This window comes from Haematobia irritans, chromosome 1 (genome assembly GCF_050003625.1).
Source record: "Haematobia irritans isolate KBUSLIRL chromosome 1, ASM5000362v1, whole genome shotgun sequence".
In the NCBI taxonomy this organism is placed as follows: domain Eukaryota; kingdom Metazoa; phylum Arthropoda; class Insecta; order Diptera; family Muscidae; genus Haematobia; species Haematobia irritans.
In genome coordinates, this window is record NC_134397.1 from 246639096 (window position 1) to 246653422 (window position 14327).

Sequence of the window (14327 nt, forward strand, 5' to 3'; positions counted from 1 at the left end):
TGTAGTTTTACATGATTCGTTATCACATCAAATCTTCTTAAATCATTATTAGGGCTGTTTTCTTTTAGCACTGGATGCAACATTTGTATGGGCTATCCAGAACATCGTTGCACTGGAGTTCTATCCAGAACATCTCATCAGTGCAAGTCGCGCCGATGTTGCCAGATTGTATTTTGATAAAGTGACGCTTCTTCGATTCACAATAGCACTTTATTGTGACTAATTTATCGAAAAATAAGAATTTTAAATGGTACAGTGCCATAAATAATCGCAGCAGTAAATATTTATTACTAATTGGAGCATTTCATACATTAAAAACGCAAGATTTCACTTATTTTCTGTGATTGTTTTTAAACAGCTGATGACAGTGTTGCATATTATTCGAGATGTCCTGGATAAACGCGTACTGTGTTTTCTTTTAGTCCGTGACTGCTTAGGATATCCAGTACTAAAAGAAAACAGCCCTATTGTTACTTGCCCCCTAAAAAAATTATGTTTATGTGTGAACATCCGATAAAGGACAGAATACAGCAACAAACTGATATACCCATCACACAAGAAAACTGGGTGGCAACATGGTGATTATGTAATTCTCTATGATTACGAATCACCTTTTTATAAAATTATAGTACTCAAGATCCACCAAATTGTTAACTTTAAAGGAGGGTATTAAGTTCGAGTTTAGCCGCTAAACCCTAAATTAAATCAGTAACAAACAATATAAAATAGTACCTGTTTGATGCAAATTTTATTAAAACTTGATGGGGAATATCCCAAAGCAACTTTTCACAAAGTTTGTATTAATTTTACAGAGAAGTAATCATGAAAACATGGCGATTTTAGCGGCTAAGCTTGAACTTAATACTTAAGAGTGAACATCCCATAAAGGGCTGAATACAGTGATATACCCATCACACAAGAACACGATATGGGAAGTTTTTTATTATGCAATTTTATATTATTCGTTACCACCTCAATTTTTCTTATACCTCATTCACATTACATTTCCAAAATCCAATTTAACTAGATTTCAACTGTCATTTGCCTTATAAATAAGGGATTTCAAATCAACTTTTAATAGATTTCGAGTCTAAAGTGAATGAGGTATTAAATCACTTTAAATTGTTTATTCTTACTTGCCCCCTAAAAAAAAATATTTATATGTGTGAACATCCCATAAAGGACAAAATACAGCAACAAACTGATATACCCATCACACAAGAAAACTAGGTGGCAACATGGTGATTATATAATTCCCTATGATTTCGAAATACCTTCTTATAAAATTATAATACTCAAGATCCACCAAATTGTTAACTTTAAGAGTGAACATCCCATAAAGGGCTGAATACAGTGATATACCCATCACACACGAACACGATGTGAGCGTTTTTTTATTATGTAATTTTATATTGTTCGTTATCATCTCAATTTTTCTTAAATCATTTTAACTTGTTCATTCTTACTAAACAATTATTTTTAAGTGTGAACACCCCATAAAGAGCAGAATACAGCAACAAACTGATATACCCATCACACAAGAAAACTAGGTGGCAACATGGTGATTATGTAAATGATTACGAATCACCTTTTTATACTAAAATCTTTTTAAATCCCTTCAACTGACAGTGTTGCATATTATTCGAGATGTCCTGGATAAACGCGTACTGTGTTTTCTTTTAGTCCGTGACTGCTTAGGATATCCAGTACTAAAAGAAAACAGCCCTATTGTTACTTGCCCCCTAAAAAAATTATGTTTATGTGTGAACATCCGATAAAGGACAGAATACAGCAACAAACTGATATACCCATCACACAAGAAAACTGGGTGGCAACATGGTGATTATGTAATTCTCTATGATTACGAATCACCTTTTTATAAAATTATAGTACTCAAGATCCACCAAATTGTTAACTTTAAAGGAGGGTATTAAGTTCGAGTTTAGCCGCTAAACCCTAAATTAAATCAGTAACAAACAATATAAAATAGTACCTGTTTGATGCAAATTTTATTAAAACTTGATGGGGAATATCCCAAAGCAACTTTTCACAAAGTTTGTATTAATTTTACAGAGAAGTAATCATGAAAACATGGCGATTTTAGCGGCTAAGCTTGAACTTAATACTTAAGAGTGAACATCCCATAAAGGGCTGAATACAGTGATATACCCATCACACAAGAACACGATATGGGAAGTTTTTTATTATGCAATTTTATATTATTCGTTACCACCTCAATTTTTCTTATACCTCATTCACATTACATTTCCAAAATCCAATTTAACTAGATTTCAACTGTCATTTGCCTTATAAATAAGGGATTTCAAATCAACTTTTAATAGATTTCGAGTCTAAAGTGAATGAGGTATTAAATCACTTTAAATTGTTTATTCTTACTTGCCCCCTAAAAAAAAATATTTATATGTGTGAACATCCCATAAAGGACAAAATACAGCAACAAACTGATATACCCATCACACAAGAAAACTAGGTGGCAACATGGTGATTATATAATTCCCTATGATTTCGAAATACCTTCTTATAAAATTATAATACTCAAGATCCACCAAATTGTTAACTTTAAGAGTGAACATCCCATAAAGGGCTGAATACAGTGATATACCCATCACACACGAACACGATGTGAGCGTTTTTTTATTATGTAATTTTATATTGTTCGTTATCATCTCAATTTTTCTTAAATCATTTTAACTTGTTCATTCTTACTAAACATTTATTTTTAAGTGTGAACACCCCATAAAGAGCAGAATACAGCAACAAACTGATATACCCATCACACAAGAAAACTAGGTGGCAACATGGTGATTATGTAAATGATTACGAATCACCTTTTTATACTAAAATCTTTTTAAATCCCTTCAACTGACAGTGTTGCATATTATTCGAGATGTCCTGGATAAACGCGTACTGTGTTTTCTTTTAGTCCGTGACTGCTTAGGATATCCAGTACTAAAAGAAAACAGCCCTATTGTTACTTGCCCCCTAAAAAAATTATGTTTATGTGTGAACATCCGATAAAGGACAGAATACAGCAACAAACTGATATACCCATCACACAAGAAAACTGGGTGGCAACATGGTGATTATGTAATTCTCTATGATTACGAATCACCTTTTTATAAAATTATAGTACTCAAGATCCACCAAATTGTTAACTTTAAAGGAGGGTATTAAGTTCGAGTTTAGCCGCTAAACCCTAAATTAAATCAGTAACAAACAATATAAAATAGTACCTGTTTGATGCAAATTTTATTAAAACTTGATGGGGAATATCCCAAAGCAACTTTTCACAAAGTTTGTATTAATTTTACAGAGAAGTAATCATGAAAACATGGCGATTTTAGCGGCTAAGCTTGAACTTAATACTTAAGAGTGAACATCCCATAAAGGGCTGAATACAGTGATATACCCATCACACAAGAACACGATATGGGAAGTTTTTTATTATGCAATTTTATATTATTCGTTACCACCTCAATTTTTCTTATACCTCATTCACATTACATTTCCAAAATCCAATTTAACTAGATTTCAACTGTCATTTGCCTTATAAATAAGGGATTTCAAATCAACTTTTAATAGATTTCGAGTCTAAAGTGAATGAGGTATTAAATCACTTTAAATTGTTTATTCTTACTTGCCCCCTAAAAAAAAATATTTATATGTGTGAACATCCCATAAAGGACAAAATACAGCAACAAACTGATATACCCATCACACAAGAAAACTAGGTGGCAACATGGTGATTATATAATTCCCTATGATTTCGAAATACCTTCTTATAAAATTATAATACTCAAGATCCACCAAATTGTTAACTTTAAGAGTGAACATCCCATAAAGGGCTGAATACAGTGATATACCCATCACACACGAACACGATGTGAGCGTTTTTTTATTATGTAATTTTATATTGTTCGTTATCATCTCAATTTTTCTTAAATCATTTTAACTTGTTCATTCTTACTAAACAATTATTTTTAAGTGTGAACACCCCATAAAGAGCAGAATACAGCAACAAACTGATATACCCATCACACAAGAAAACTAGGTGGCAACATGGTGATTATGTAAATGATTACGAATCACCTTTTTATACTAAAATCTTTTTAAATCCCTTCAACTTCTTCATGTTCAATCTCTGCCCAAATATTTATCTATGTGTGTGAACAACCCATAAGTGGCAGCAAACATCAAAAAAGGCATATATCCATCACACAAGAGCACCATGTGGGAACTTTTTTATTATGTAATTTTACATGATTCGTTATAACCGCAATTCTTCTTAAATCATTTTAACTTGTTCATTTGTACTTGCCCCCTAAAAATTATTTTTATGTGTGAACACTCCATAAAAATCAGAATACAGGAATAAAGTGATATACCCATCACACAAGAAAATTAGGTGGTATGAATCACCTTTTTATACTCAAATCTTTTTAAGTCCCTTTATCTTCTTCATGTTTAATCGCTGCCCCATTATTTATCGCAATGTGTGAACAACACATAAGTGGCAGAAAACACCAAAAAACCCATATAGCCATCGCACAAGAAAACTATGTGGGAACATTCTTATTATGTAATTTTTCGTGATTCCTCATCACAATACCGTGCTAAAATCTTTTTAACTATTATTTATATATTTATATTGTTTATGCTTAATTTCCCCCCAAAAAAGGTCAAATTTATGTGTGAACATCTCATAAAGAGCAGAATACAAATTTATATACCAGGAACACAAGAAAACTAGGCGACAATTTTCTGTTTATATAATTCATGATTTCTAATCACCTTTATATAATCGATTCTCTTTAAAACATCTAAATTTTTTCATGCTTAATCGCCCCCTAAAAAATGTAACTTTATGTGTGAACATCCCATAAAGGAAAGACACCAACAAATTTATATACCCATCTCTAGGTGGCAATTTTCTCGTTATATAAATTTCTATGATTTCTAATCACTTTATATGCTCAATTTATTTTTTTTTTTAATCTTGAAAACCCTAAACTATCTACTATGAAAATCCATAACTATACATTAACTCTAAATTTATAGCTTAAAAAAATTTCGTAGCTTCTTCCATTTACTTAAATATACTATATCGAATCTAAATTTTCATTTCGTCTAGACTAATTTCTTAAAATTTCTAAAGTACAATCTCTTTATACTCAAAACACACACACACATACCCACACAACAAAATGCAAAACTATGAATTTAATTTATATTAACTAAAAAAAAAAATATCATAAAACGCAACATCATCAGCATTGAAACACATGACACCTTTCGTATATCAGTAGCAGAAGCAACTCTATCATCATAACCATAAATATTCAAATGATAAACCTACATACCTAAATACATATATCATATTCACAATATTTATAATAAAAAAAAATATATATAATATAAAAAATATTAAAGAAAAAAAAGCAAAACAGAAAATGTGTTTGGAAATCGATATTTATATATATGGTGCCAGGTTGTTTACCACTTAATCTCCTAAATTTACTATTGAGTGAGTATTTTTTTTGTTTTTATTTTTTTTTTTCCAACAATTCCTATATTATTAACATTCATCCGGCACCAAAATGTTATAAGATTTTCAAATACTAATTCATAAATTATTTTGTTTTCTGAAGAGTATGAAAAGCAAAATAAACACAAAATTATATATACTATATATTATATTAAATAATTACTATATAATTATGTATGTACTGTTACAGTGTTACAGTTTTTTAAAACAAAATCCCCCAAAAACAAGATGAAGAAAGATTATACAAAAAGAAAATATTAATATTGAAATAAATCCCAAAAAAATTCGAATACTCAAAATTTAAGCATTATACAGAAATGAAAGAATGAACCATTTAAATAAACAGCAAACACAAATATGTACTAACCGAAGATATTATGATAACAAATAAATAAATGAATAAAGTGTTATTAAAGTGGCTTGATTGTTTTTTTTTTCCGGAATTTATTATAATAGTAAGTAGAAAGATTTTTTTTAATTTTTATTGATTCGATACATTTATGTTTTGCATGAGATCAAGACAAAAGTGTATACACTGAAAAAAGGACCAAAATATTTCCAGTTGAAAAAATATTGAAATTGAAGTAGTAAACAATTATACAATTAATTGATACAATTCACTTTTTAATCAAATAAAATTTTCCTAATTAAATTTTTTATTTAAAAAAATATATAGCGAATTAAAAATTCAATTGACAGTGCCAAAGAAATCAATTAATTTTATTTTAATCAAGTATATTTTTTATACCCTCCACCATAGGATGGGGGGTATATTAACTTTGTCATTTCGTTTGTAACACATCGAAATATTGCTCTAAGACCCCATCTATATATATAAAATTCAATCTATGTTTGTTTATTTGTTTGTATGTTCCCAGTTGGCTCCGCAACGGCTGAACCGATTTACTTGAAACTTTCAGAGATCGTAGGGGGCGTTCATGTGGTGAAAATAGGGTACCTCATTTTTTGACACCTGGTCGCGGAGGGGGACTTCGTCGGACTTTTTGAAAATTGAACCAAAGTTGACCGATTTGCTTGAAATTTTCATTGAAGATTGGGGTTGGCATCTAAACAAAGATCAGCTACTTTTTATTTCGATATTTGGTGGCGGAGGGGGGCCTCCCCTTTGCTCGACTTTTTTTTAAAGTACAGTGAAAAAACTAAAATTCTTTAAATTATCTGAGATTTACAGAGAACATGTGGTAAGGTTATGGAATTAATATGGGGTACCCGATGATTTCAGATGTGGATGGGGAGGGGGACCTCCCACTTGCCCTACTTTTTGAAACTTGGACAAAATTATGCGATTTGCTTGAAATTTTCATTGAATGTTGGGGTTGGCATCTAGACAAAAATCCGCTACATTATTTTTCGATATTTGGTCGGGGAGGGGGACCACCCCTTTGCCGGAATCTTTTTTTTTTTTGAAAGTACAAACAAAACTAAACTCCCCCGACTGAAATTTTACGGAAAAAATGGGTTATGAAATTTATATCAGGTTCTTAATTTTTTAATAAAAATAAAAGGGCATAGGGAGACATCCGCTTCTCTTAAGTACATACAGAGAAACAATTAAACTTTTACCGAGTTACTTGAAATTTACAGAGAACTGGGGAGAGGTTACGATATTAATAGTTGATACCTGATTTTGTGATATTTGGACGGAGGAGAGGCCGTCCTTTTAGGCTTATAATTTGCTTGACATTTTCTGGGACGTTTACAAAAGATACGCTACATCACTTTTCGATATTTAGTCGGGGAGGAGGTCCTCCTCTAAAACTGCAAAAAAACAACAATTCTTAAGTTTTCTTGAAATTTAATTTACATAGGCAGTGGGGGAAGTTTATGAACGAAGAGGCAACTTTCCTTGCCCCACACTTGAAGGAAAGTTTCAAGAATTTTCAGGGAAGGTTAGGGGTGCTATTCACTACGGTGTTTGTCGATGTTGTATCGGGGAAAGTGACGTCCCTTTAAAACAATAGAGTAAAATTTAAACATCGCCGATCTACTTGAAATTTACAGGGAACGTGGGAGGAGGTTATTAAATTTATACATGATTTTTAAATTAGTATATGATTTTTCGATATCTGGTTGGGATATCTGGTTGGGGATTGAAATAAACTTTGTCGATTTACTTCGATAGAATTTATAGGGACCATTGAGTCGTTGCTAAATTAATATAGGTACGTGATAGTCCGATATCAGGTCGGAGTGGAGCGAAGGTGGGGAGAGGTTCCCTTTTGTCCGTTTTTGTTTTTTTTTTTTTCTTAAATTGAAAGTAGAGGGTTGTCCGTAAATGGGAACGCGGTACATAATTTGATGATTTTTGCACAGGCTTCTACCAGACTTCTTTTTAGTAAAGAACTTAAATTTACATGAAATTTGCAGCCAACGTAGAGGGTGCATCATGATCCAACATTTTAGCAAATGTTAATGTGGTAAAATTTTTTACTACTTTTGCTTTTCCCGATTTATTGGATGGGAAATAGTAATTCTTTGTATGTTATAATATAGGGCTTAATTTTCAGATATGTTGAGGAGAAGGAAACCTTTCCTTGACAAACCACACTTAAATCATAAGAAATATAGAAGATTGTCCAACTACTTGAATACAGAACATTATTAAACAAATTTGGAGGAAAGGGTACACCCACTCCCGCCGTATTTGTACCTATAAACGAAAAATCAAGTAGTCCGATTTGTTTAAAAGACTTCAAATCTTTTCGAATTTATTTTCAGCACGAAGGATATAGTTGACTAAGTTAACGCAAAATGTTCCTCCAAATACGCTTAGGAAGGCGCAGCGAAGCGGGCCGGGTTACGCTAGTAATGTATATATATTCTGGGTCGTGGTGAAATTCTGAGTCGATCTGAGCATGTCCGTCCGTCCACCCGTCTGTTGAAATCACGCTAACTTCCGAACGAAACAAGCTATCGACTTGAAACTTGGTACAATTAGTTGTTATTGATGTAGGTCGGATGGTATTGCAAATGGGCCATATCGGTCCACTTTTACGTATAGCCCCGATATAAACGGACCCCCAAATTTGGCTTGCAGACCCTCTAAGAGAAGCAAATTTTATCCGATCTGGCCGAAATTTGGTACATGGTGTTAGTATATGGTCTCTAACAACCATGCAAAAATTGGTCCACATCGGTCAATAATTATATATAGTCCCCATATAAACCGATCACCCGATTTGGCTTTCTGAGCCTCTAAGAGAAGCAAATTTCATCCGATCCGGCTGAAATTTGGTACATGGTGTTAGTATATGGTCTCTAACAACTATGTAAAAATTGGTCCATATCGGTTCATAATTATATATAGCCCCCATATAAGCCGATTCGCAGATTTGGCTTGCGGAGCCTCTAAAAGAAGAAAGTTTCGTCCGATCCGGCTGAAATTTGGTACATGGTGTTAGCATATGGTGTCAAACAACTATGCAAAAATTGGTCCACATCGGTCAATAATTATATATAGCCCCAATATAAACCGATCCCCCGATTTGGCTTGCGGAGCCTCTAAGAGAAGCAAATTTCATCCGATCCGGCTGAAATTTGGTACATGGTGTAAGTATACGGTCTCTAATGGCCATGCAAAAATTGGTCGAAATCGGTCAATAATTGTATTTAGCCCCCATATAAACCGATCCCCAGATTTGACCTCCGGAGCCCCTTCGAAGAGCAAAATTCATCCGATTCGATTGCAATTTGGTACGTGATGTTAGTATATGGTATCCAACAACCATGCAGGAATTGGTTCATATCAGTCCATAATTATATATAGCACCCATATAAACCGATCCGCAGATTTGACCTCCGGTGCCTTTTGGAGAAGCAAAATTCATGCAATCTGGTTGAAATTTTGTACGTGGTGGTAGTATATGATATTTAACAACCATGCTAAAAGTGGTCCATTGTGCTAGTATATGACCGTTAACAACCATGCCTAACTAGGTCCATATCGGTCTATAGTTATATATAGCCCTCAGATAAATCGATCCCCAATCACACAAAAATTAGTCCATATCAATAATTGTATATAGCCCCCATATAAGCGACCCCCATATTTCCCTACGTACCGTGCAAAAGTCCTTATCGATTCGTAATTATTTGTAGACTTACCTACACATACCTTTTTTGTCTAATATATACCACGTATGGACTAACTCACAATTTAGAAAACGATTTAAGATACCACAACCCAAGTAATTCGATTGTGGATGACAGTCTATCGTAGAAGTTTCTACGCAATCCATGGTGGAGGGTACATAAGATTCGGCCTGGCCGAACTTACGGCCGTTTATACTTGTTTGTATTACTAATTAATCCTGTGATTTATACAAATATTTTCGTGATTGAAGAAATTCCAATTAACACAGATGAAATACTTTTGTCTGATTCAATCACGAAATTAATTGATCCAGTTAACTCTTTAATTGAAATTGCTTCAATCACGAAAATGATAGTAATCACAATCACAGACCTACTTGGAAACTAAAAATATTATTGATTAAAAAATTAATTGATTTGTTCGTTTTTTTGCGTTTTTAACTTCAATCAACTTTTTTGATGATATATTTTTCTGAGAATAAACAAGTATATACGGCCGTAAGTTCGGCCAGGCCGAATCTTATGTTCCCTTATTTGGGTTGTGGTAACACTTGCCGATGGCAAGGTATCTTAAAACTTCTTAACATTGTTTTCTAAATTGTGAGTTAGTCCATACGTGGTATATATTAGACAAAAAAGGTATGTATAGGTAAGTGTACAAATAATTACGAATCGGTATGGACTTTTGCACGGTGCGTAGAGGGCCAGAATTGAAATATGGGGGGTCGCTTATATGTGGGCTATATACCATTATGAACTTGATATGGACCAATTTTTGTGTGATTGGGGATCGATTTATCTGAGGGCTATATATAACTATAGACCGATATGAACCTAGTTAGGCATGGTTGTTAACGGCCATATACTAGCACAATGTACCAAATTTCAAATGACTCAGATGAAATTTCCTCCTCCAAGAGGCTCCAAAACCAAATCTCGGGATCGGTTTATATGGGGGCTATATATGATGATGGGCCGATATGGACCACTTTTGGCATGGTTGTTAAATATCATATACTAACACCGCTTACTAAATTTCAATCAGATCGGTTGAATTTTGCTTCTCAAAAAGGCACTGGTGGTCAAATCTGGGGATTGGTTTATATGGGGGCTTTATATAATTATGGACCGATTTCGACCAATTTTTTCATGGGTGTTTGAGGCCATATATTAACACCACGTACCAAATTTCAACGGAATCGGATGAATTTTGCTCTTCCACGAGGCCCCGGATGTCAAATCTGGGGATCGGTTTATATGGGGGCTATATATAATTATGGACCGATGTGGACCAATGGTTGTTAGAGACTTTATACTAACACCACGTACTAAATTTCAGCCGGATCGGATATACGTAAAAGTGGACCGATATGGTCCACTTGCAACACCATCCGACCTACATTAATAACAACTACTTGTGCCAAGCTTCAAGTTGATATCTTGTTTCGTTCGGAAGTTAGCGTGATTTCAACAGACGGACTGACTGACGGACACACATGCTTAGATCGACTCACAATTTCAGCACGACCCAGAATATATATACTTTATGGGGTCTTAGAGCAATATTTCGATGCGTTACAAACGGAATGACAAAGTTAATATACCCCCATCCTATGGTGGAGGGTATAAAAACTTATCCAGCATCCAGATGGGCGGACAATCATTCTCGACACTGGCACTGCCAGAGAATGAAGCCGACCCATTTTTGTCAGCGGCGGCTGAAAAGAATTTTTTGTCACCAGCGGCGGGGGCTTGACGGCTAAGCCGATATAAATTTGTCCATTCGGCGGCGGGCAATTATCCATTATAAAATCAATTTGAAGTTTTTACGAGTGATAATGAGATTAGTTGTACAACCAATTTTAAGGCAAATTGGATAAAAACTACGTGTTCTAGAATCTCAAACAATGAAATCATTTCTTGCACACCTATTTATAGTACTACAAAACCACAAGATTTCCAACTCCAGCCAAATTGGATAAAAACTACAGTTTCTATAAGCCAAGAAGTAAAATCGGGAGATCGGTCTATATGGGGTCTGTACCAAAACATGTACCGATACTCACCATTTTTGACACACTCCTTCATGGTTCTAAAATACCTTTAGATGTCAAATTTTCGGGCAAATTGGATAAAAACTACGGTTTATATAAGCTCAAGAAGTAAAATCGGGAGAACGGCCTATATGGGGCTAGATCAAAACATGGAACGATACTCACCATTTTCAGCACACCTTTTTATGGTCCTAAGATGCCTCTATATTATTAATTTCAGGTAAATTGGATAAAAACTACAGTTTCTATAATCCAAGAAGTAAAATCGGGAGATCGGTCTATATGGGTTCTATACCAAAACATGGATCGATATTCACCATTTTTGACACACCCCTTTATGGTTCTAAAATACCTTTAGATGTCAAATTTCAGGCAAAAAAACTACGGATAAAAACTACGGATTCTAGAAGCCCAAGACCCCAAATCGGGGGGTCGGTTTATATGGGGGCTATATCAAAACCTCGATCGATACAGCCCATCTTCGTACTTGACCTGCCTGCAGACAAAAGACGAGTTTGTGCAAAATTTCAGCACGATTGCTTCATTATTAAAGACTGCAGCGTGATTGCAACAGGCAGACAGACAGACATGATTATATCGTCTTAGAATTTCTCCCTGATCTAGAATATATACACTTTATATAGTCGGAAATCGATATTTCGATGTGTTACAAACGAAATGACAAACTTATTATACTCCTTCACCATTCTTGGTGGTGGATATAAAATGAGGTCATATTATGGCAAACGGATTTAATTAACAGTATTAGGATTTAGAAAATCCCGGTTTTCTCAAAACGAAGGATATTATGACCATAGCTTTGCTTGGACTGTATAGTGAGGAATTAATAATCCAGTTTTGTTGACTCGGTTTTAAATGCAGTAGGCGAGTACATGTTTCCAAGAACTGATACTAAAAATGTCCTGGCAAGTTGAAGTAAACCCTTCTCAACCGAATAAAGGGATTGGATTTGTTTTCATAAAATAGGGTAGTTTCCATGATTAGCTAACCAACATTCAAAACGTACGGATAGTAGTCTTTCCTACGAGTCTATACCAGGGATGGAAAATGCAGTACTATAGTATTATTTTCAATACTTTTTCACCCTCGTCAGTACCGTAGTACCCCCGCGAATGATTTAGTACATTTTAAGACGATATCAGATTTATGGTACAATAGTTTTGGCGAAATATTTTAATATTTTGAGAAAGTCTTTAACAAACTTATTTGCTAGTAGTTTCTTACAAATTTGGCAAAACAGACAAGTTCATGCGGGAAGAAAATCTCGATTTTGTAAACGCCTTAGAACAATATTTCTTGAATTTGAAGAATGTTTTAGTAGAAAAAAGCATGTGATTCTATATTACGCTTCCACACGAACACTTTCTAGATAAGAAGTCACGGTCGAAACTTGAGACATAAATAATCTGCCAACACCTGGAGAAAATCTTATCAAATACTACCAAAACATATTATTTTCCAAAAATATATTTCTTCAGAAAGTTTTATCAAAATTTTTTTTCTACAGAAAATTTTGTCAATATTTTATTTCATTAGAAAATTTTGTCAAGATTTTATTTCTATAGGAAAATTATCAAAATTTTATTTTTATAGAAATTTTTTGTCAAAATTTTATTTTTATTAAATATTTTGTCAAAAAATTTTTTATAGAAGATTTTGTCAAAATTTTATTTTTATTAAATATTTTTTCAAAAAATTTTTTATAGAAGATTTTGTCAAAATTTTAGTTTTATTGAAAATTTTGTCAAAATTTTATATCTATAAAATTTTTTTCAAAATTTTTTATAGAAGATTTTGTCAAAATTTTAGTTTTATTGAAAATTTTGTCAAAATTTTATATCTATAAAATTTTTTTTTCAAAATTTTATTTCGGTAGAAAATTTTGTCAAAATTTTATTTCGGTAGAAAATTTGGTCAAAATTTTATTTCTATAGAAAATTGTTTCAAAATTTTATTTCTTTAGAAAATTGTGTAAAGATTTTATTATTTATAAAATTGAGGTCAGCTCAAAAAAATTTACTATATTTTCTTTAAAATTTAGTCTAAGGGAGCTCTTGTCAATAATCTTCCAATGGAATTTTTATTGATTTTGGTGAAAAGTACTTTTTCGCTCAAAAAAATACCTTTTTTGTACTTTCTTAAAAATTGTATTTTCCATCCCCGGTCTATACACATACTTCAGTCAGGAAATTAACAACTGAAACTTATAAAATTAACCCTCAACAGAAATTATCTTGAATTTACTGTATATTAACTGGCATTTGAAGCCTAAATGACTATCAGAGTTCAAATCTCATACAATTATAGCATATTTCAAATACAATGCGCATACGGTATAAATATTGGAATTAAATTTATTTAGTTATCATTTTTTTTCTTCTTAGTTACAACCAAAATCATTGTATGCCACAACTCCACATTTAATTCCATTAGATATTGGACTAATGACATCTCATTATTGTTACGCATAAAGTGCAGTGTGGCGATGATGCTTCCGAAACAACCAAGTAAAATGTATTCGTACCTTCAGCTATTTGTGTGTGTGTGTGTCTTAAACATTTAAGCCGCTGCAC